Below are 23,490 nucleotides of genomic sequence, written 5' to 3' on the forward strand. Positions count from 1 at the left end.
GAGAGAGAGAGAGAGGGGAGGGAGAGAGAGAATACTCATATCTACTTATAATTATTCATATCAAAATAAACAAAGTAAATTAATGAAAATAAATAATTTACGTTACTTTATTCGTTTTAATATAAATTCTTTTTTAGTCTAAGCCTTCTCCACTGTCACCCGATTTTATGAAGAGTTAAAGTGGCTTTACCCCTCCTTCCGGCGTAAACATTTTCTTGCTTCCTTCCTCTTCCAAGTTACCAAATCCCGCCGTCCATCGTACATCTCTGATGTCCTTCAATTTAAATCCTCAGTGCATCCCAGCAATACCCGCTCACGGGCTTCAGACATATATGCAACTGTCCATCGAACCGTAGCCTTAGTAAATCATTCCTAATCTGTTTCGTCTTACCTATAGAATTTTATTCTACCCTTTATTCGTAAATCTAATATCCTTCAAATCCCGTATCTCCATAATGGTAAGGTACAATGTCGAGAAACTGCCCATTGATAGCACAATAAAAACATTTTTACAAGGTCTCTAGGCCATCTTTTATTTAGACGTCTCGGAGGATTGTGAGGAATGAAAGAGGAAGCAAGGTTAGAAACAAGTTGGTTTGAGAGTTTATAATGGAACGATCTGGTTCAGGCTAAATCGGTTATGTAAGGAACATTAAGATATTTATGGATGATTTTATTTGTGACAAAGTAAGGAATATTATGGACTTTAAGAAAGACTTTGGATTGTAAAGATTGGATTCGAGAGGAATTCGATGGTTTAGTGGAGCCCCAAAGCTCAACTCCGTTTGTCCAGATTGGCCTTATTATTGTCATATAGATCAGTATTTTGTAATGGATTGGAAGTTTAGACGGCTTATCTAGTAAGTGCTGTAATAGTCGGAATCGACATGAGGTTTCCTGTCAAATCAGTCTTGTGTGAAGAATCCAAGTTAGTCGTTAGTCTAGCTGTAGTAAAATGAAAAAATTTCTTGTCTGCCCTTTCAATCTTCAAATCCCGTATCTTCGACTACCTTCTGCCCACCCAATTCCGGAAGAATAACAATTGAAAGTTTCAAAAAACCTTTATATATTTTCTATATTTTATATCTCAGATTTTTGTTTAGAATTGTAAACAAGTACATTAGCAGAAATTGTATCTTTTCTTTTATTATTTTTTAGTTTAATTTAAAATGTATTATCAGATTATTATCAGTCATTTTATGTTTTAGGATATGACAAGTGGTTTTATTTTATTTGTTCTATCATTATTTTATATATTCTGTTAATTATTGTTGTTTATTTGTATCTTTTCAAATTCATTGTTTTATTTTATTTTATGACATTTCGGCACCTGTATATTATTCTAAAGGGAACAATCCCAGAATAAATAAGGATTATTATTATTACCTTAGTTTACTTTTATTTAATGTTATCTTTTCTCTTACTTTCTTATATATATCTTATGTTATTTGTATCTTTTTTAGTTTTACATAGTGGAGCGAAACGTTTGCTCACAATAAATAGTTTAATTACTATTTGTCAAGAAAAAAGAAAAATGATAAACAAAATGTTTCCTAGGCCTTTATTTTAGTCTTATTTTCCGTCTTTTAAATTCTACCCTATTTTTATATTTCTCTTTTCTCCACTTTTTGTTTTTTATTATTTCCGATTTCATTGTCGAATACTTTTATGTAATCCTTGTTTATTTATACTTGTTACTGTACATTTTATTTCCATGTTCTTTAATTTACTGTTATATACAATTTCACATATTTGAAATAGTTTAAACTATTTTAAAACTAGTTTACTGGAAGATTGTTGATTGCCCGTGGGTACCAATGAATGGAGTATGGTCTGGGTGCGATAAAAAAAACTCAAATACTAAATGGGTATACTATTTGTATTAAGCCAACGTTTCGCCCCACGTTGCAGGGCTTCGTCAGGGCTAAAAAAGATAAAAACACTTGACATAGTTACAAAAAAAAAAAAAAATACATAAGTGGAAAATAACAGAGGTATACAACGAAAAGTAAAATTTAATAAGAAAAATTAAAGGTTGTAAACAGTAAATAGGTAATAGTAACAGAAATATAAGAGATAAAATAAGAGAATAAATATTAATGAAAGTACAAATTAAGAGATGAAAAGAGAAAAGAATAAAATCAAATGAAAATTGATGAGACAGATTTCATACCTGTTTTGACGGAAGTCAAAGCCAGAGTGAGCCGTTTGTATTGGCAGGTGTGGGGATGGCAGTTAAGCACGCCACATACTAATGAAAATAATTTTAAAGTAAACAATGTAAAAAAAATTAAAATTAGGTAAACAATAAATGGTAATATACATAATAGAGGGGGCGAAGAGATATTTACAAAATAATAAAAAAATAAAATTAAATAAATTTAAAAAAAAATTTCATAGATAGAAAAACAAAGAAGAAATAAGGTATAAAATAATGGGATACAATACGTGTAAGTGTGTATATGTGTGAGTATACAAAATGTGTTCTTAATCACTTACACATATTGTATCCTATTATTTTATACTTTACTTCTTTGTTTTTCTATCTATGAGAATTTTTTTTAATTTTGTAAATATCTCTTAGCCCTCTCTATTATGTATATTACCATTTATTATTTACCTAAATTTAATTTTTTTTACATTATTTACTTTAATATTATTTTCATTATTATGTGGCGTGTTTAACTGCCATCCCCACTCCTCCCAATACAAACTGACCACTCTGACTTTGACTTCCGTCAAAACAGGTATGAATTCTGTCTCATCAATTTTCATTTGATTTTATTCTTTTCTCTTTTCATCTCTTAATTTGTACTTTCTTTAATATTTCTTCTCTTATTTTATCTCTTATCTTTCTGTTACTATTACCGTTTTCATTTACTGTTTACAACCTTTAATTTTTCTTATTAAATTTTACTTTTCATTGTATACCACTATTATTTTCCACATTTTTTTTTGTAACTAAGTCAAGAGTTTGTATTTTTTTTTTAGCCCTGACGAAGCCCTGCAACGTGGGGCGAAACGTTGGCTCAATAAAAATAGTATACCCATGAGTTGTTTTTTTTATCGCACCCGGACTCCATTCATTAAAACTAATTTAATTACTATTTGAATTCTGTCTTTCTTTAAGTAAATTTCCATATTAGCATCCTGAAATGAATACAATTTGAAGTCCCAACTTACTAAGAAAAAGTATATAAACAAGAAAACGTCAAAGCGGATTTCGAACACTTAAGAAAAGTTTTCCTAAAAGCTCAACTTAACTTTCTGATCTCCAATACTGCAAGCGCCTCACGTTTCGGTGCTTGAAAGCTTTCCACTACGGTCACTTAAGGATTCTATGGTCACTTCAGATTTTCTAGTCACTTCCTTTTTAACTAATTTTAATATATTTTGTAATTGAAATTTGAAAAATTAAAACAAACTGTCTTCATCAATTAAGGAATAACACGTGCAATTTGATGTAACGGTGCTTTTATTTTATTTTATCAGTTATTGGATATTTTTTTAACTAAGCAATTTCTATGTAAGTACTATATTTCAATTAAATTAAACTTTGTTAAGATATTCTCGTAGCCGATAGATTATTTATTTAACCTATATTTCGGTTTCATATCTTGAAAGTAGTTTATACTAAAAAATTATTCCGAAATTACATTATTTTTTAACACGTTAAAAACGACACATCGATGTTTTGCTTCACAGTGGTGCTAAGTAGAGTCGGGAAAAAATTAGCTTTAGTTGAAACTATTAGCTTAAATTACCATGGAAACGATATTTATTTATCAATGGTTCATTCATGAATAATGGCCGTATCCATGGCAACTTTAGCTATTAGTTCCAACTATAGTTAGTTATTGCCCAACTCAGGTCAGCTGCTAAGTATATTGCCACAACCATTACGAAAGATACAATTAAGGGTTCTTTCATTTAGGATAATTTTTTAATCCTAAAATAGAGAACCTTTAGTCGTATGTTTTGTAAAGTCAGTGGAAAGATAACACTGTGAAATAAGCCATCGATATCATTGTGCAATGTAATTACATAACAATAAAAAATATGTTATCAATATTTTTACTGAAAGTTAATCGTATGAGTTGAAAAATGGGTAGATAAAACCCAGAAAACGGTAAGGAAAAAAAACTAAGTAAAACTAAAATGACTATAGGGGTATTCATGTGTTAAATGTAAAATGTTGTACCATGTTAAATGTGGTAAGTATAGGGTTGTGAGCAGCCCTATGTTAAATCCATAAGAGTCCCTAGCGGATTTTCTTAGCAACTTGTTTTATAACCTTTCCTTTCAAAACTTCGTGTTATTGGTTACATCTAAGTTTCGATTAAAGTAATTCGTTACAACATGCCTAAATTAAAGGAAAAGAAGAAGTTGTGAAGGTTTGACCACTGAGTGCCTAAAGAGAAAAAATATGAGATTATTGACAACTGTCCATACATTATTATTATTGTCATCCATTGATTTATTAGTTATAAAAACATCCAAAACAATACTAATACAATCAAAACACAAACTACGAACAAGTAACCTAACACGACAACAAACCAAACGGTAAAGAGCTCAGCTGGTCTATTGCGTGACGTCATTACCCATTTAGCAGACCTAGTAACAGACTCTCAACCATGTTATATTGCTTTAACATGGTAAAAGAAGGAAATATTTCTCCATTTAATACGCTTTAACATGTTTAACTAAAGTTCATGAATACCCCTTATGATTATTTTTGTTCTATATAATTTTTTTATACGTCATGCATTAAGTCTGAATTAACAAACGAGATAGCGGGTCGGAACAAGATCAGAAATCTGTTTTTTCTTATTTATTTTTTTTACTTCAAAAGTTGAAACCTTGGCTAACAGAAAAAAAAGTAGTTGTTCCGGAAATTATATAATGTTTCTATAACTCTTCAAAATCTGCTATTTACGGATTTTTTCGAAAGTGTCTAATATCGCTAATTTAATAATGATAATCCTTTTAGTCTCAAACTAAGTATTCACATTTTTTTTTTTTTACCGTGCAAAAGAGCAATACACCATTATTGTGTCGGCATGACGTCATTTCGACATAAACGCAAGCTAGGTTTATCTACTCAGTGTGAGTGTTTATTTATTTTTTATTTTTTAGTTTTCTTTGTTATTTAAGCAATTATCGATTATTAGTTATATTCCTTATCGTTATAATGGTACTACATTATATGGCGAGTAGTTTGTCGATGTACGACATGTGACGATCTCACAAGAGGAGATCATAACACAAAAAGGCCAATCCTTCCCGGCCTAATTCACCCCAATTAGACCCCCCCTTTTTTTTTTTTTTCGTATCTCTCTAATAAGCAATTGATAATTGATAAGTAATTGAATACATACATATAGGTAGTTAAGTATATGTATATCTGGTAGTTTGTAATTCTTTCCCGACCATCGCACTTATCTGTGCGATGGTGGTGTAATGGTGAGCATAGTTGCCTTCCACTAAGACCCCGAGAGAGTTAAAATCGTTGTTGAAAATGGGAAGAGGAGACTTTAAGATTTAGTTATATTTAATCAATCAATATTTTAAAACCGCCTGAAATTCAAAAACGGCGTGAAGTACTTAATATTGCATTAAATAGGGAACATATTTAAAATTGATCGTGATTAGTGAAACAGAACATTCACTTCGTTTTCTATAGACCTCATGAATAGAAAATTTTTAACAACTTTTATTATTTATAACATTAAAACAAAAAATTACATAAAACTAAACGACTCACCATTGATTGGGTAGAAACTATAACACCACATTATGAAACATACCTAGAAAAAAACAAAAAAAAACAGAATCAAAATAAATACATTAATTTCAAAAAATTAAATTTAATTATAGAATGCATTAATTTTATAAAATTAAATAAAATAATAAATTTAATTATAAAAGAGATTAATTTGAAAATATCTAGTTTGGTGCGAGCATCACCAACCGTCACTCACCTTAAGACCCAGATTTTGTATAAGTCAGTGAGCACGTGTTGAAGTTAATGCTATTTTTATAATTTTCGAGAGAAAAAAAATCAACATTCATTTTTTTTACAAAACGATGATCAGAAAAGAAGAAAATTACGAATCAAAATTTTTTATTTTTCAATTACTATAAATTAGGGGTGGCAAATAAGTAGATCCCGAGGCCAATTTTGGTCGATCGTCCATTGCTCGCAATGTTTGTCGCAATCGACTTGTTGTCATAGGCATAGTCTAAGAGGGAAGGAAGGGTACTATATTTATACACTGTATTATATTATATTATATATATTTATACACACTGTATTTATGTATTTCAGTATCAGGTGCATTCCAGCGAGGTATGGGTAGAAATATATGGTCAAAACTATTTTTTATTTTGTAAATCACTTATTATGTTTTCGAGTTATAGGCTCATGAAGAAAATAAATTTCCAGACCAAACCTTTGATAGTAGCATGTTACCGAAAAAATTCATTTTTTCAGATAGATTTTTGCAAACTTTTTTTTTTTTTTTTTTTAATAATTTATTTATTGTTATTAACAACTATATACATATTAACAATTTACGCATCAAGTAAATTTTCTGTAAGTGATATTATGACATGACACTAACATGTGGAGAATCTACCCATAGAACTCCAAAAACATTTCTAAAGGATAAGATCTCGAGGCCATCTTCTTTTCAGACGCCTAGGAGGGTTATTAGGTAACGAAGGAGAAGCCAGGTTAGAAACGAGTTGGTTTGGGTGGTTGGGAAGTTTGTCATGGAAGGATTGGTATCTGGTTCTGGCCAAATCAGCAACATATGGGACATTGAAGTCCTGATGGATGATTTGATTTGTGACAAAGTAAGGAGCATTAAGGATTTTACGAAGAATTTTGGACAGTAAGGATTTGATTCGGGAGGAATTCGATGGTTTAGCTCCATAACTCAACTCAACAGTACTCCCAGTATGCCCAGATAGGGCTTATAACAGTCATGTAGGATCAATCTTTTGTAATAGATTGGATGTTTGGACCCTTTGTCTAGTAAATGTTGTAATAGTCGGAATCGACGAGCAGTTTCCAGTCTTTTCAATCTTGTGTGAGGATTCCATGTCAGCCGTTTGTCCAGATTTAGTCCTATGTAACGGATCTGTTCAACAGGAATAAGTGGGGTATTATTAAAAGATACTGTGGGGTAAGACGAAGGTTATGACGAAGAGTAAATGTGATTTGTTGGGATTTATTGGAATTTATTTTAATCCTCCAGTTTTGGCACAATTTTTCAAGGGGATTGGAGGGTTTGGGGTACAATAGAAGGATCATTATACACTGACAATAGGCATTTATCATCGGCATACGTGGTGAGAATAGTGTTAGGATGGGTTGGGATGTCAGCTGTAAAAACTGTATAAAGGATTGGACCAAGGATACTACCCTGAGGTACACCGACAGACTGAGGAAACAGGGATAAATAAGCGCTGTTGCGATTTACTTGAAATAACCTGTCTGATACGGTGTACTTGAGTTATTGACTTAAAGCGTTCAAAATAATTTTGAGATGATAAAACGAACTAACATAACTAGCTTTTTAAATTAAGATAAACCCATAAATATATATTTTGCTGGTTTTCCTCTCCTTGTTGATAAGAAATAATTAGTTATTTAGCAATTATTATGAACTAGTGGCAATGACATTCAAACTGACATATAGCACTCAACGAGGTTATTGACAAAGCAAGGGGAGGAAGGTTGAACCAAAAGTTCACGACCGAACGAACGTTGCTCGATAAAGGCCGCGTCCCTGCTTAGTGAACAAGTTGACCTTAGTGTAACGGCTATGCTGTGCTGCTATCGATGTACCGAAATATCGATAGAACCGTTAATTATAATCGAGTACCTCAAGTATAGCTAGAGAAAATAAAAAAATTAATGTTTCAAAACGTTAAAAAATGTTTCGTTCGGAGCTCCATATCGTTAAAACTACCATCAACTTTAGAAAACCCAATACGACATTATTTTAAAGAGTGTAAACTGTTTAGGTTTAATTTTTCTTTATATCCATAAAGTAAAAATATTACTTTCTAATGACAGATAAGGATTAAATTAACAATATTTAATTTAGACAGATTAATTATTTCAACTTTTTCAGAGATTATGACATTTCGTGATAACACTAACGATTATTCCGTTTCTGGTATCGTTGCTACGCTACGTTATCAGCGCAGTTCGGCTGGAACGTTCTAGGCGAATAAAAAAACAGATAAATATATAATAACAAGCTGTGGGCTGGTGTTTCATCCGCGTTATATTCGGATTAGATATAAGTATTGTATACAGACGACTGTATAATCACATATTGATAATGAGTACATAAGAACATAAACATGTGCTTACAATTAGCTATATAACATCAGAAGTTTATGTGGAAAAGAAAAGATTTTATAAATGAGAAGACGATGGGGGGTGCGATCAGTAAAGAACACAAATAAGTAAAAAGTTATCAGTGCCAATCTTTCGGCCCGAATTTCAAACCTTCATCAGGGCTAAGAGCTAAAACAAGTTAATAACCATAACGAACAAAAGAAGTAACAGAATGATTAGAAATAGCTAAAATAATTCTTTTTTTTTTTTATTATGCCTTTATTGACATTTAGAACTAATAATACATCCCGTAAATTTGATGTAAGATCATAATGCCATGATACAGGCATGTAGAGAAGCTACCTATTTGTAGCACTCTAATAAAGTTTTTACATCACAAGGTCTAGTGACATCTTCTTTTCAGGCGCCTCGGAGAATTGTCAGGAATAGTAAGGTTAGAAACTAGTGGGTTTGGGTGGTTAAGGAGTTTATAATGAAAGGATTTATATCTAGTTCGGGCTAGATCGGTTACATATGAACATAAAGGATTTTACGAAGGATTGGATACGACAGGAATTCAAGGGTTTAGTGAAGCCCTAAAACTCAACTCCATATGTCCAGACGGGCCTTATTATTGCCATGTAGATCAGTCTTATGTAATGAATTGGAAGTTTAGACCGTTTGTCTAGTAAGAGCTTTAATAGTCGGAATCGACGTGCAGTTTCCTGCCTTTTCAATCTTAGGGGTATTCATGATCTATGTTAAAGCGTGTTAAATGGAAAAACTCGTGTTAAATCGAAAAAAATTGCCTTCTTTTGCCGTGGTAAAACGAAATAACGTTTAATATGGCTGAGAGTCTGTTACTTGGTCAGTTAAATCGAGAATGACGTCACACAATAGACCAGTTGAGATCGGCGCCATATTAGTTGTTGTGACTTTCAATACAGTTGTCAATTAGCTCATCTTCATTCTCTTCTTCACAAGTTTGAAGATCAATAAGACACTCATAAGCTAAACTTTCACACAAATTCCAATTTTCACTCACTCTAGGCATGTTTTAATTAATTACTTAAATCAAAACTGAAGTAAACAATAACATGAGGGTCTGGAAGGAAGGTTATAAACATAAAGGCTTATACGACAAGTTGCTGAGAAAATCCGCTAGGGGCTCTTATGCATTTAACGTTTAACATGACTTCAAATAGGGCTGCTCACAATCTTATAGTTATAACATTTAACATGGTAAAAGATTTAACATTTAACACAACATCATGAATACCCCTCTTGTGTGAGGATTCCTGGCTAGTCGTTTGTCCAGATGTAGTCCCAGGATGTGGATCTGTTCGACAGGGGTAAGAGCAACATTTTTAAGGTATAATGTGGGCAGGTGGTAGTTTTACAACTTAAAGTAAAGGTCATTTGATAGGATTTGTTCTAAATTAAATAGTGTTGAAAGACATATATTGTCATATCCATACCTAAATAATTATTTAAATAAAAATAAATAAAAATAATTAAATTAAGTTAAATCTGTACCGCTACAACCCATGAAGGGTCAAGGGTTCAGTACTTTGTAAGGTACTAGACCAATGGTTGTGCAAGGAGGTGATTAGGTCAGACCCCAGGAGGGCTCCAGAACCCACAAGACTTGACTCATGGGTACAGTATAACAATTTTCGACGTTTCGAACTCCGGTCCTTGGAGTAGTAGCCACACAGAGTACAGCACTTACCTCGCGGCTACCTGCACTCCCTAAATAATTATTATTAAATTAAAATATTCATATTTCTGTATTCCTATTGGATTATATAACTTTACATTTTATTTCTTAAATCCCGTTATTTTACTCATATATTTAATTACCTACATATATGTTTTATTTTTCATCACTTTATTTTAAATAATTTCAATTTTGTACATATGTATTTACATACTAGATTTTCATACTTATTTTATAATTTGTTCTTTCTCTTAATTAACTCTAAAATTACTATTCTCATATAGCCTTTATATTTTAATAATAATCATACTTAGACTATACATGTTTTCAACACTATTTATATATCTATAATGTTAGCTATTTTCCAATCATTGTTAATACCTTTTATTCATTGTGATTGTTCTCTTAAATCATAAAATTTAATGTTTACGAGTTAAACAAAACAATGGCGTCATGAAGGCTGGGCACTTAAAACATAAAAAAACGTAATGACATAGAATTAGAACCATGAACCTTTCTTAGAATAAGAACGATAATGTACCATAACGGGTTATTGTGGTATAAATAATGTTATTTTTGTTTTATATATACTTATTGTTGTACATCTTATTTATATATAATTTTTCACTTATAATTACATAATTTTTAACTCCACCTTAGTTTATTTTATTGTCATCTCATTATCTGACATATTTTAATTGTTTTGTGTCTTTCCATAATACTGTCGCGCTAGCTCTAGGGTGATAGGCGGTGTAACTATCTAATATTACATCCATGACAGCATTAACTGTCGTGACAATAAGATCACACTAGGTCTGGTGTGATCGTTTATACTGCATATAATGTCAGTAAAGCAACTGTCACGTCAACTATGACATATATAAGCCTTGATAGTGAACTTTTGTAAACTTACTGATATTGCGGGTAAAGTGTTAGCCACTTCTAAAAACTATTTTACTATTATATGTATATAAATAATAATTAACCGTATAATTTCACAATACAAGTGGGATGAAACGTCGGAAAATAAATAGTTTGAGGTAAATGGAGTCACTTTTTAAGAACAAACTATAATTCCTTAAATAGCTCCTATAGTTTTTATGAGTACTAGTGAGGAGCGATTTTACTTTCATTTAACTATAAATGGAATACATAGTAAGGGGGCGTAGAGCAATCGTTCGAGTTTTCGACGGATATGTACGTTTTGAGGTCCCCATGAGCCACATTAACGGAGTATTGCAAAATGAAACGAAAATGAAATTACATATTTAAGGGAGGTTTATGTCCTGAGATGTGACAACTACTTTTCGATAAAACCAACTGACTCGAAGCTACTTTATAGAATCGAATTTCAAAATTTTTCGATTTTTTTCCAAAACGTATTTAAATATTTTAATAATCCCGTGACCATCTGATTTTTAATATCAGCTAGGTCTTATTGAAATGGTGTAATAGGACTTAAATACTGCAATAGCATATTTAATTTTGTATAAACTTTATTATATTTATTTTCATTAAATTGATTTTCATTTCTTTGTTCCTTTTTTCATAAAAATAACGTTTCGGGCTCTTCTGCCTATTAACCAGTAATACAAATAGAAATATTTCTAATCAACATTTAACAAATAACATATATTGCTAAGTATTAACATTATTTATAAATCATCAACAGTCCAACGTTTCGGCCAATTCGGCCATCCTCAAGGAAAAACTCAAATATAAATTTATACTTCACATTGAATTTATTAAAAACGTATTGCAGGTTAACATGGATACCTATTGATTTTTTTTACATATTTTAGTTCAAGAATATATTCAAATACATATATAATATCATTTCATTAATTTATGACCCTTTAACAAACCTATAGAGTTCCTTGAGCTTGAACAAAAAAAACTTAGTCATTGTTTTGCTCAATCACAAGAAACTTATTAAATTTGTTAAATCGTCATAAATTAATGAAATGATGCATTTGTATTTAAATATTAATTGTTGTATGTAAAAGCGTAAAAAAAAAATATATTTATCAAGGTGCAATACCGACATTGTTAATTATAACTAGATGTTATTTGTTAAATGTAGATTGGAAATATTTCTGTATTTTCTAGGTAATGGGCAGAAAGGCCAAAACCTCTTCATAAGTAAATTGAATGTTGTTTATATGTAAAAAAAAAGAATAATGAGAATAAAAAAGAGTGAAAATTAATTTCCAAAAAAAATAATAATAAAATTTAACAAATAAACCCTTTGGAACACTTTTAAATTAAATTATTGATGATTTTTTTTCCCTTTCGACCGCATTCCTGACCATCTTCTTCATAATTTGATATAATTATATGTATATATATTAAATTAAGTTTGTTTACTTGAGAAAACTAACCTTCTTTCCATGTTAGTAGTAATCAAAATAGATAAATATGAATTCTAAAAAAGTATGATGATGAACTAAAGAAGAAAACGGTTTTCACACAATCGTACTGAGACATATTGGGAAGTCGGAAATGGCCGAGGGACCCCGATCTATTTAGATCCTATTCCATACTTAGGTAAAAAAAATAAATAAAATTTGTACTGTTACAACCCATGAAGGGTTATGGGTTCAGTACTTTTTAAGGAAGAACTGTTACTAGACCAACGGTTGTGCGAGGAGGTGATTTGTTCAGAATCGCTCGACCGTCAGATTTTTCCCAATTAAGGGTACCCAATTTACGAGGTTGCCCAGCCGGATTCGAACCCGGATCCTTGGAGTTAGTAGCATCGTGCCTTACCACGGTGCTATCGCGCTCCCATACTTAGGTTATACTGACATTAATAAGTGTAAATTTAGCCAACATTTAAAAATAAAATTTCCGCCAAATACCATAAATTATTTACAAAATAAACTGAAGAAAAAGTCCATTATCTAACAGTTAAATGATCCTTTAGACTTCCTAATAAACAACCGTGTTTGGCCCGTAGGAGATAGCCCTAGAAGGCGGGCACTCTTAATATCAAAACTTAATGGAACAGAGATTAGCGTTATCTGGGGGAAATTGAGATAACTATTGTGTCGTAATAATAAGCATAGATTAAGATTCAATGGGAGATTAATTACCTTATCCATTCGGGGTTACATCATAAAATTTTCCTTCCTTCCAAATCATATTTAAATTTAATCCATCCTTCTCAAAGCTCAGCTGATAAAAAGCAGCTAAAAATAGAACATAATCGCATGTATCGTATACGTAAAATATCGATACTCAAGAACATTGAAAAACATATCGATACTTTCAGAATTATGATGTGCAGATGTTTTCTTTTTTTGTTTTTTTTAAATAATTTATTCATTGTTATTTACAACTGTATACAAATATAAATAACAATTAAATTTGCTGTAGGTGACATAGTGACATGATACAAACATGTGAAGAATCTACCCAGTGATAGAACACCAATAACATTTCTAGAGAAGATCTCGTGGCCATCTTCTGTTCAGACGCCTCGGAGGATTATTAGGTAATGAAGGAGAAGCCAGGTTCGAAACAAGTGGATTGGAGTAGTTGAGAAGTTTGTCGTGGAAGGAATGGTATCTGGTTCTGGCCAAATCGGCAACATATGGAACATTAAGGTCCTGATGGATGGTTTTATTAGTAACAAAATAAGGAGCATTGAGGATTTTACGAAGGATTTTGGACTGTAAGCATTGGATTCGGGAGCACTTTGATGTTTAATGCTCAACTGCGTATGTCCAGATAGGCCTTATAATGTAGATTACCATGTAGATCATTCTTTTGTAATGAATTGGCAATTTAGACCGTTTGTCTAGTAAATGTTGTAATAGTCGGAATCGACGTGCAGTTTCCTGTCCTTTCAGTCTTATATGAGGATTACAAGTTAGTAGTTTATCCAGATGTAGTCCAAGGTAGCGGATCTGTTCGACAGGTGTAAGAGCAACATTATTAAAAGATACTGTAGAGCAGTCGGTAGGTTTGTGAAGAAGGGTAAAGGTAATTTGATGGGATTTGTTCCATAAATTGCGACACCATTCTTCTTGGGTTATGATAAGGGATTGGTAAGTTTAGGATGAAATTAAAGGGTTGTTATCGATTGCGAGCACACATGTGTCATCGGCGTAAATCGTGAGGATAGTGTAAGGATTCGTTGGGATGTCGGCTGTATAGAATGTGTAGAGGATGGGACCGAGAATACTACCTTGAGGAATACCAGCGGACTGAGAATAGAGGGGTGAATAGAACCATTGCGGTTTACTTTGATTAATCTATCAGTGAGAAAGGAACGGATAGTAAGAAAGTATGAAGGATGTAGTATTACGGAGTTTGTTAAGCCGTCCCGGGTGCCAGACTCTATCAAAAGCCCGTTCTACATTGAAAAAGACTCCCGCGCTCCAAAGAAGACGAGACAACGTCCACCACACGATGACATTGCTGGATAGTGGAGTGGGATGTTCGGAATTCAAACTGGTGTTCTGCGATAGATATGATTAAAATATGGAATGGGGTATAGGCATTTCAAAATGAGTTTTTCAAGAATTTTTTCCATGACAAGTGATACAGAGGTAGGGTGGTAGGAGGATGGGTATTCTGGCGGCTTTGAAATTACTTTGAGAAATCTATATCTTCAAAAACCATTCAACGTACAGATGTCAGTTAGCACTCAAATTACTGCTAAATGTACTATATCGCACTAGTATTTCTAAAGTGAGACAACTAAAAAATCGGTGTTTTTGAGTTATGACTATGAAAGAAATTGGTAAATATATCTTTATGAATCATCAAAACTGTATCAACCTAGCTTCAGAGCTTGTCCGTCAGAGGGCACTTGTGTCACTCTCGCTGCCTTAATGCTATTCCCCCTCCATAGGCAAGAGTGTCACATTGTCAGTTGTCTTGAATTTTGAGTTGTGTCACTTTAGAAATACTAGTGCGATATGATAGTTTATTAACTTTATCTTCTTAGGAGTAGTAGTTCTTATGTTATTTCATAAAATGTTAATTTCTAGTTTTAGGACAAAATTTTTGATTTAATAGTTTGATAATGAGCTCCGAATAAAAATTTAATTTTTTTAATGTTTTGAAACAGTCGCCATTTTTATTCCCCCTACCTATACTTGGCTGACTCATCAATTACGACAAGTAAATGTACATAGTTTTAATTGAAGTGACAAAAAATTGGGATGAAATATCTGCCTTTTTTTGCAAAACATGTTTATCGTCGTCTGAAACTCAAAAATACCATTTTTCAAAGAAATTAAAAATTAGAAAACTATCACCTTGATTTATTGTGTTATAAAATAAGTACGTAGCTTTGTTCAATATTTCAATTTAATCCTCTCTGTGTTTATAAAATCATGTTTACTTGATCACTAATGTTTACATATTCTAAAAAAGGATTAATTGAGGTGCTTTTAAGCATCAGTTTCAACCCAGATTCATCATGTTCAAGTGGTATTTGGTTGCTCAAAATGAAAGGGAAAAAATTTATTTTCTTCATCTAATGATTTTTTATTTCCGGAGAAGAGGAGAAAGCACCGTCCGTAAGTGGTTTGCTCGGTTCGGAACCCGAAACTTTGACTTGGAAGTCGCAAAGCGCTCGGGCCGTCCTTCAACTGACGATGACCGAATTCTAGCATTGGCCACAGACATCCCTCAGTCTACGACACGGGATATCGCAGAACTGTGCCCAGTTGGAACAATTAATTTCATCTAGTATTGGCTAATCGCAAAGGCATAGTTTTCCATCACGATAATGCCCGTCTTCACGTGTCTTTGCAGAAAATATTGAAGATTTTCTGGGATGTGATCGCTACCTACCTACCCTATTCACCAGACCTTGCCCCAAAAGATTTTTACTTATTTCAGGCCCTTCAAAACTCTTAACGGGAAATACTTTAATTCGCTCGAGGACTGCAAAACGCACATAGAGGAGTTCATTGCGCAAAAATCCGAGAATTTCTGGGAGGACGTAAATTAAAAAATTAACTGAAAAATTGCAGAATGTTCAAAATGGCTCATATATAATTGAGTAAAAACCGCTACGGACTTATTTTACAACCTAAGATTTTTGGGATTATTTTTTTTATTCCGCTGACCATTACTCATATAATGATTAATAACTCCTCTGTATTTCATCCAATTCCTAAGGTAATCGACTATTTTGATTTAATAAAAAAATTATTATCAAAATTAAGCATATTTATAATCTAAACACTTTCTTGAGACTGGTTATTGATAATTTTATTTATTGATAGATATAACAATCTGCCACACAGTTGTGGGCAATAGGTAATAGTGATGAATGATCCCATATATACTAAAATAAAAAAAATCAAAAAAAAATCTGAAAATATATACAAACAAAAGAATAAACAAGATGAACATAATCAAACTATCCGTATGAAAAATAAATAAATAAAATAACATAATGATAAAATAATATATACAATATTTACACAATCGACTTGAGGATCCATGAGCCCACTCTATCCCCCACGTGTGAGGGGTAGAGCAGAACTCCAAGTGAGACTGGTTAAAATTGTTTAAATAAAAGATTGTTCTGATAAATATAAACAAAGAAGTTTAACTGTGATAAATAATTTTAATTTTTAATTTAATGTGAACAATTTGACTAATTAGGGTAATTTGTGGAATAATATAAATGATCAGGGCCTGCATGAAGTTGTTTTTTAAAATGATTTGGTTCGAGAATTGTAATAAGATTGGCCTTGAGGTTGGCCAAATGGGCCGAAATGTATAAAAAAAAAAAAAAAAAATGTTTTGACTAAAATGGATAAAATTATATTTATTTAAACAAAATTAAGCATTTTTGGCACGTAGTTCAGAAAGTATACCTTTTTTCATGGTTCTTATATACTAATCTTTTTTCTCGTTTTTCATATTCGGATAATGTTAATTGTGTGGTTATTAAATTCCCTGCAATAGAAAAAAATAAAACAAAAAACAATAATCCTTGAATTTGGACAAATATTACTTAAGATACCTTTTGGACCTTTATTAATTATAAAATTAATATATAATTATTATTAAAAAAAATAATTATATATATTTTTAATAATAATAATTATAATTGAAGAAGTTTGTCGGGGGGTGCGGTCAGCAAAGAACAACATAAATAAACAAAACCATATTTATTTATTTTATCCCGACGTTTCGACCAGCGTTTCAGGTCTTCATCAGGGGTTATGGCGTAGAAGGTAGGCCTGCAAACTATCTACACCTCATTAATAATAATTATACTTTTTTCATGATAACTTGAAAGACGTACAGCGTCCAATGCTGAATGTTTGCTCTTTCATCCAATATTAACATATTATATACTATATATTTTTATTACTATAATAAAAGGGCGAAATATTAGTTTCAAATAAAGAAAAATCTTTCAAACATTTTATTTTATACCTCCGGTTCTAATTTGGTTAGTTATGTGTGGTTTGTGTCCTTTGATGCACTTTATCGAGCCCTATATTACACCAAGTTTAATAAAGTTTAATATATTAATAAATAGTTTAAAGGTTTAATGGATATATTTTATTATAATTGATAAATAAAACCAGTCTAGAACAAGAAAAGAAAATATATATAAGTTAGAAAGTTACGGTTACTCAGATTAAATATTACAAATTTAAATTAAATTCAATACGGAAATTTACCTTAAACAAGCTGAGGTCGAATCCTGACGTAACGTAATTTCCTGAAGAAAAAGTTATATTCTACCCTATTTGATGAGAACTAACACAACTATCGCTAACACATGTAACTCGACAGTGTAGTAGTAATGACCACACTCTCTGCCGAAAGCACTTACGACATGGCGTACTCCGTCGAGGAAACTAGCGGAGCAGTCAGTTAGCAGACTATATAGCAGAAGCCTTGTCCCTCCCCTAGAAGGAACGTCATTCAGCCCACTGCTGACGACCAAGGTTCTAATACCGTCAGTCATAAATGACTGATACTAAACTTCCATAAAATTTATGGTATAGCATAAAATTTATATAAATTGTTTTAAATTTATATAATCCTTGAAAAAAAAATCGAAAAGTATTGAAGATAATACAGCAATTTAGAGGTAATATTCAATGAAGACAAATAACATACAATAATGTCGTGCTGGATTCAAGGACACGAAATTATAAGCTTCGTCCTTTCGCACGGAATAATCATTGAATGAATATACTTTCGAAATCCAGGTTAATTAATTAATAAATAGTTTAATAAAATGGACTATTAACTCCAAGGATCCGGGTTCGAATCCATCTAGGCCGATAATTATCATATTTTTCACTATAGCCGCTGAGTCAGACCTGTGGGTTCAAGAGCCCTCCGGGATTAACGCAGCCTCATTAAGTAGGTACCCTTAATTGGGCAAAAATCTGGCGATGGAGCGTGATGCTGACGAGATCAACTCCTTGCACAACCATGGGTCTAGTGACAATCCTTCCTTACAAAGTGCTGCCCCCTTGACACTTCGTGGGTTATAGCAGTACAGATTTTCATTTAATTTAATCCAAACCGACGTAAAAAAAACAACAACACTTTTCTTCAGAAAGCACAGGACATTTTTAACTCTCCGATCTATAGGCAAATTATAATCGCCGTGAAAATAGAAAGTATAAATTTTTACACAGTTTCAATATCGGGTAATCTGATTCCTATGAAAGCGTTCATAATATATTTTGTTGGAATTAGAAATACATAATGTCAATTGTATAAATAATTTGATTCTGTAAAACTAATTTAATTAATAGTAGAAATATGTTTCACTCATTTCAAAGCGAGTGACGGCTGGCATGAAAAAAAAATTAAAAATGACACGGTATTCACTACCTTACCATAACCTTATATTTTATTTATTTATTATTTGTATGACTCTCTTCCTAGTCATTTCTGAAATACGGGGAGAGGGTTATCTAGTAACCAACAAACAACAAAGAGGGTTATCGAGGTAACCAACAAGTTCTGTTCTGGGATCAAGCTTTCATAACGTAGGATGAAAAGAGTCAACACCCCAGCCCAATAACCGGAGAAAAATTATCATGTGATAGTACAGCAGTAGAGCAAGTTAAGCAGAAATTTTACAACTAAAAATCTTTTTCCTGAGCAATTTGTAATTCTCATAAAACTAGTATTGATTTATTGCAAATTTTCTGATTCCTAACGTAATAGGAGGTAAAGGTAAATGGCTGATAAAAATGACACTAATGGACACTACGGAGTTAAGCTTGGACGCTGTCCTAGGAATTTTCTGTGGAGAATGGCTTGAAACAGGGAGATCCTCTGGCTCCTATTCTATTTAATATAGTATTAGAAGTAGCTATTCGTTCAATCAGAACTAATCAAGGCGGGACCATTTACAATAGACTGTCTCAACATTTAGCATATGCAGATGACGTAATCATTGCCGCAAAAACCCGAGCAGCATTAAAAAGAACATTCCAGGAATTCGAAGAAGCAGCATATGAATTGAGTCTTAAGGTGAATGAAGACAAGATGGTGTACATGAAAATCTCTAGAGAGGATAAGGAACATAATAGCAAAGTGACGTTCAGAGACCACAATTTCAGTTCTGTAAACCAGTTTAAGTACCTGGGAAGCCTGCTTACAGATGATAACAAAGTAGAGAGCGAAATAGAGGCCAGGATAGCAGCAGCAAATAGATGTTATTTCTCACTGCAGAAAATACTGAATTTTAGAGCTCTCTCTAAAAGGATGAGAGTGGCCATTTACAAAACCATCGTAAGGCCAGTAGTGATCTATGGGGGATAAATATAGCCCTTGACAAGAAAAGCAGAACAGATGCTCAACTCCTGAGAGAGAAAGCTATTGAGAAGGATATGGGGAGGAGTCTCGGAGAAAGGAGTCTGGAGAAGAAGAAGGAATGAGGAACTGATAAATTTGTACGGGGAACCCAGCATCGTGGCGTTAATAAAAAAAGCAAGATTAAGATGGTTAGGACACGTTGAGAGGATGCCCAATGAAAGGATTCCCAAAAAGATGGTTTATGGCAAACCAGATGGAAAACGGAAAAGAGGACATCTCCGGATCAGATGGCTGGACGATGTGAAGGAGGATTTGAAGCTCTTGAAGGTTGGCAGATGGAAGGAGAAAGCAAGAGACCGTGTAGACTGGTTGACTGTGGTAGAGGAGTTGAGGAGGGTTCTTGCAGGACCATAGTGCCATAATAATAACGCATTAGGATATTTTTAGTGACTCAGAAAATGAAAATGCTATTGGTTTTAAGATCGAGTTTTATTTATTTTATCTTTTCTGATCTCTAACATGGTATAGGGAGGGACCCTAATGAGTTATAGATCATTATGGATGATATTATTTTTGACAAGGAGCTCTGAGGATTATACGAAGGATTATGGATTGTAATGTTTGGATTGGTTAGATAGGCCTTATAATTGTCATAAAGACTGATCTTTTGTAATGAATTGGAAGTCAAGACCGTTTGTCTAGTAAGTGCTGTAATAGTCGAAATCTACGAGCAGTTTCCTGTCTTTCCATACTTATATGAGGATTTTAAGTCGTTTGTTCAGGTGTAGTCCAAGGTAGCGGATCTGTTCGACAAGAATAAGTGGGGCAAGAAGGCATTCATAAATAAAACAGTTACCTCTTGAAGTCTTGATCAATAAAATACGGATTCAGTAAACTGAGGTCATTAAATCTGTAAAATGATCCCTTTTCAGAGTGGTTATTCAAACAGATTTCAAAACTATTCGGTAGTACCTTATTCAATTTGATAAACTGTGTAATGTGTTGAAGGAGATAAGAAGTGACCAAAGAGGTCAGATATCGATTGGACTAGTCGAACAAACGCAGCGATAATGGGCACTCATATATTATTAAAAGAGCATTTTCAAATGGGTCAAATCGATCCTAACCTTGTACGTCGCTAGGCGAGGTAAACAAATTAAGTAGAAAATAGAACTTGAGACGTTAGCAATTCAAGAATTCATTAAATTTTAATTATTATTGGTATTGAATCTGCTCAATTAACTTTCTTGATCGGCAACGAAAAACAATGAACAGTAAAAAATAAAAGAAAACGTGAGTACTAAAACTCCGTCATTAAAAGATATTTTTTCGCATTGTCGCTGCAGAAGAAAAAACAAAGGCCACTTCTCTAACAATAACTACTACTTTCACTATCGTGGCCTTACTGTCAAACTATCAGTATTTGCTTAGTTACTATCGATGTAGGTTAGTAGTATAGTCGAAGTACAAGAGTCCATGAGGAGAACAAATTCAGTTATTTCACCCCAATTTTTAATACCTTAATGAAAACTATTTACTTACTAGTCAAAATTGACGAGTCTGCCATGATAAGGAGGAATAAAAATGTCGTCTGCTTTAAAACGTTGAAAAATATAATTTTTGATTTGGAGCACCATATCGCTAAAACTACCAATAACACTAGAAAACCAAATAGAACATTTTTCAAATCTGAGTTAATTGACTAAACTATGATCCCTAACACGTACAGTAGCTTTCATAATATTTTTTAAAAAATAAAATAGATCCTTACATTGTATCCCAATCCCATTCCAATCCCACATCACCACCCTTGAAGAATGGTGCCAAAACTGGAGGATTAAAATTAATTCCAATAAATCCCACCAAATCACATTTACTCTTCGTCATAACCTTCGTCTTACCCCACAGTATCTTTCAATAATACCCCACTTATTCCTGTTGAACAGATCCGTTACATAGGACTAAATCTGGACAAACGACTGACATGCAATCCTCACACAAGATTGAAAAGACAGGAAACTGCTCGTCGATTCCGACTATTACAACATTTACTAGACAAACGGTCCAAACTTCCAATCCATTACAAAAGACTGAACTGCATGATTATTATAAGGCCTATCTGGACATACGGAGTTGAGCTATAGGGCTCCACTAAACCATCTAATTCCGCTCGAATCCAATCCTTACAGTCCAAAATCCTTCGTAAAATCCTTAATGCTCCTTACTGTGTCACAAATCAAATCATCCATCAGGACCTCAATGTATGTTGCCGATTTGGCCAGAACCAGATACTATTTTTTACTATCCCGATAATGTTTTTGGAGTTTTATCAATGGGTAAATTCTCCACATGTTTTTATCATGTCATAATATCACTTACAGCAAATTTACTTGATGTTTATAAATGTATACAGTTGTAAATATCAATAAATAAATTATAAAAAAAAAATTAAATAAATTGATTTCTAATTGTTAGGAAAAAATTTCATATTCATATGCAAACATCATAAAAACTACTACACCTACGGACATAAACGTTACAAACAACTTTATAGTCCATTATACTATCCTTACTTTGGGTACCAATAGACGTCTGTTCGTCTCATGGTTCTTGAAATATAGATTTCTCACAACGAATTCACTAACTAGTGCTTTATCAATATATATTTCATGAAATATTATTATTATTGGCCACCCATTGGCTAACGCGCCTCACGAATGCCTGGGGGGGGGGAGGGGAGGCTGTGAGTGAGTATCAAGAATATGCTTGAAAAAATTTCGGCTAGGGCCGGGAACTCGAACTCGTCTTATTTCTACTGGCTCGAACATTGACATCAAGACATCCATCTCGGATGAAATTAGACTTGAGAGGTGTTATCAAAATGCGCATATCGACCCCCCTGCCATCTAGTGTGAATGACTATTTTTTTCTCGTTGATCAAAACTCAAACTTGTTTTTTTTTTTTGTTTTTGTTTCTAGCGAGTGACTAACTATTAAATAAGTGAAGAATTTAACATTTTTTTTTTTTTAGCAAATTGTTTAAGTTTTGTATATATATAAATATTTTTATTTCATAATTGATTTATTTTTTAAATAACAGAATAATTTATTAGAGTGGGCTCAGGGATCCTCAGGTCGATTGTGTAAATGTTGTATATATTATTTTATCATTATGTTATTATATTTATTTATTTTTATTCTTTGTTTGTATATATTTTAAGAGAGTTTTATTTTTTTTTTATTTAAGTATGTATGAGATCATTCATCACTATTACCTATTGTCCACAACTGTGTGGCAGATTGTAATATCTATCAATAAATAAAAAAGAATTAAATTCTTTATGAGATTATTTTCAGGTTCTCCATTTATGTTATTACTCGAACCAGTGAACATTTCACTCTGGCGAAGAGACTAGTTTTTCAACCGCGGAAATCCCTCGTGAATGAATGAAATTAACAATGAGGTATCAGTAAGAATTTTGCGAAATGTCTCTTAGTATACGTAATAAAGATAAAGCTTTTTTGGCCATTATTTAAATGTGAACTAAGCACTCTTAGTCTTCCCTTCTCTTGAAATTTTGAATGATGATACTTCAAAACTTTCTCGGTTGGACCTTATATAGGGTGTTTTTTTAAG

The 23,490-nt window shown here is 32.5% G+C and overlaps 1 protein-coding gene across 10 annotated transcripts in view; it reads right to left on the bottom strand.

The window, feature by feature from the left end:
* The window catches only part of LOC106679185 (NAD kinase), a 255,860-nt gene that overhangs the window by 126,562 nt on the left and 105,808 nt on the right, over positions 1–23,490 (bottom strand). The window contains exon 1 of one of the 10 annotated variants that reach the window (XM_014418195.2): positions 17,747–17,906. The exons of 8 other annotated variants lie outside the window; for them this stretch is intronic. The gene's annotated coding sequence lies outside the window, so the exon portion shown is untranslated. Of the gene's footprint in view, positions 1–5,767; positions 5,790–17,746; positions 17,907–23,490 lie in introns of those variants that run through there. One more of the 10 variants, XM_014418197.3, reaches the window with a different exon arrangement.

The sequence above is a fragment of the Halyomorpha halys genome, unplaced genomic scaffold (assembly GCF_000696795.3).
Source record: "Halyomorpha halys isolate HHAL.00 unplaced genomic scaffold, Hhal_1.1 Scaffold183.1, whole genome shotgun sequence".
Lineage (NCBI taxonomy): Eukaryota > Metazoa > Arthropoda > Insecta > Hemiptera > Pentatomidae > Halyomorpha > Halyomorpha halys.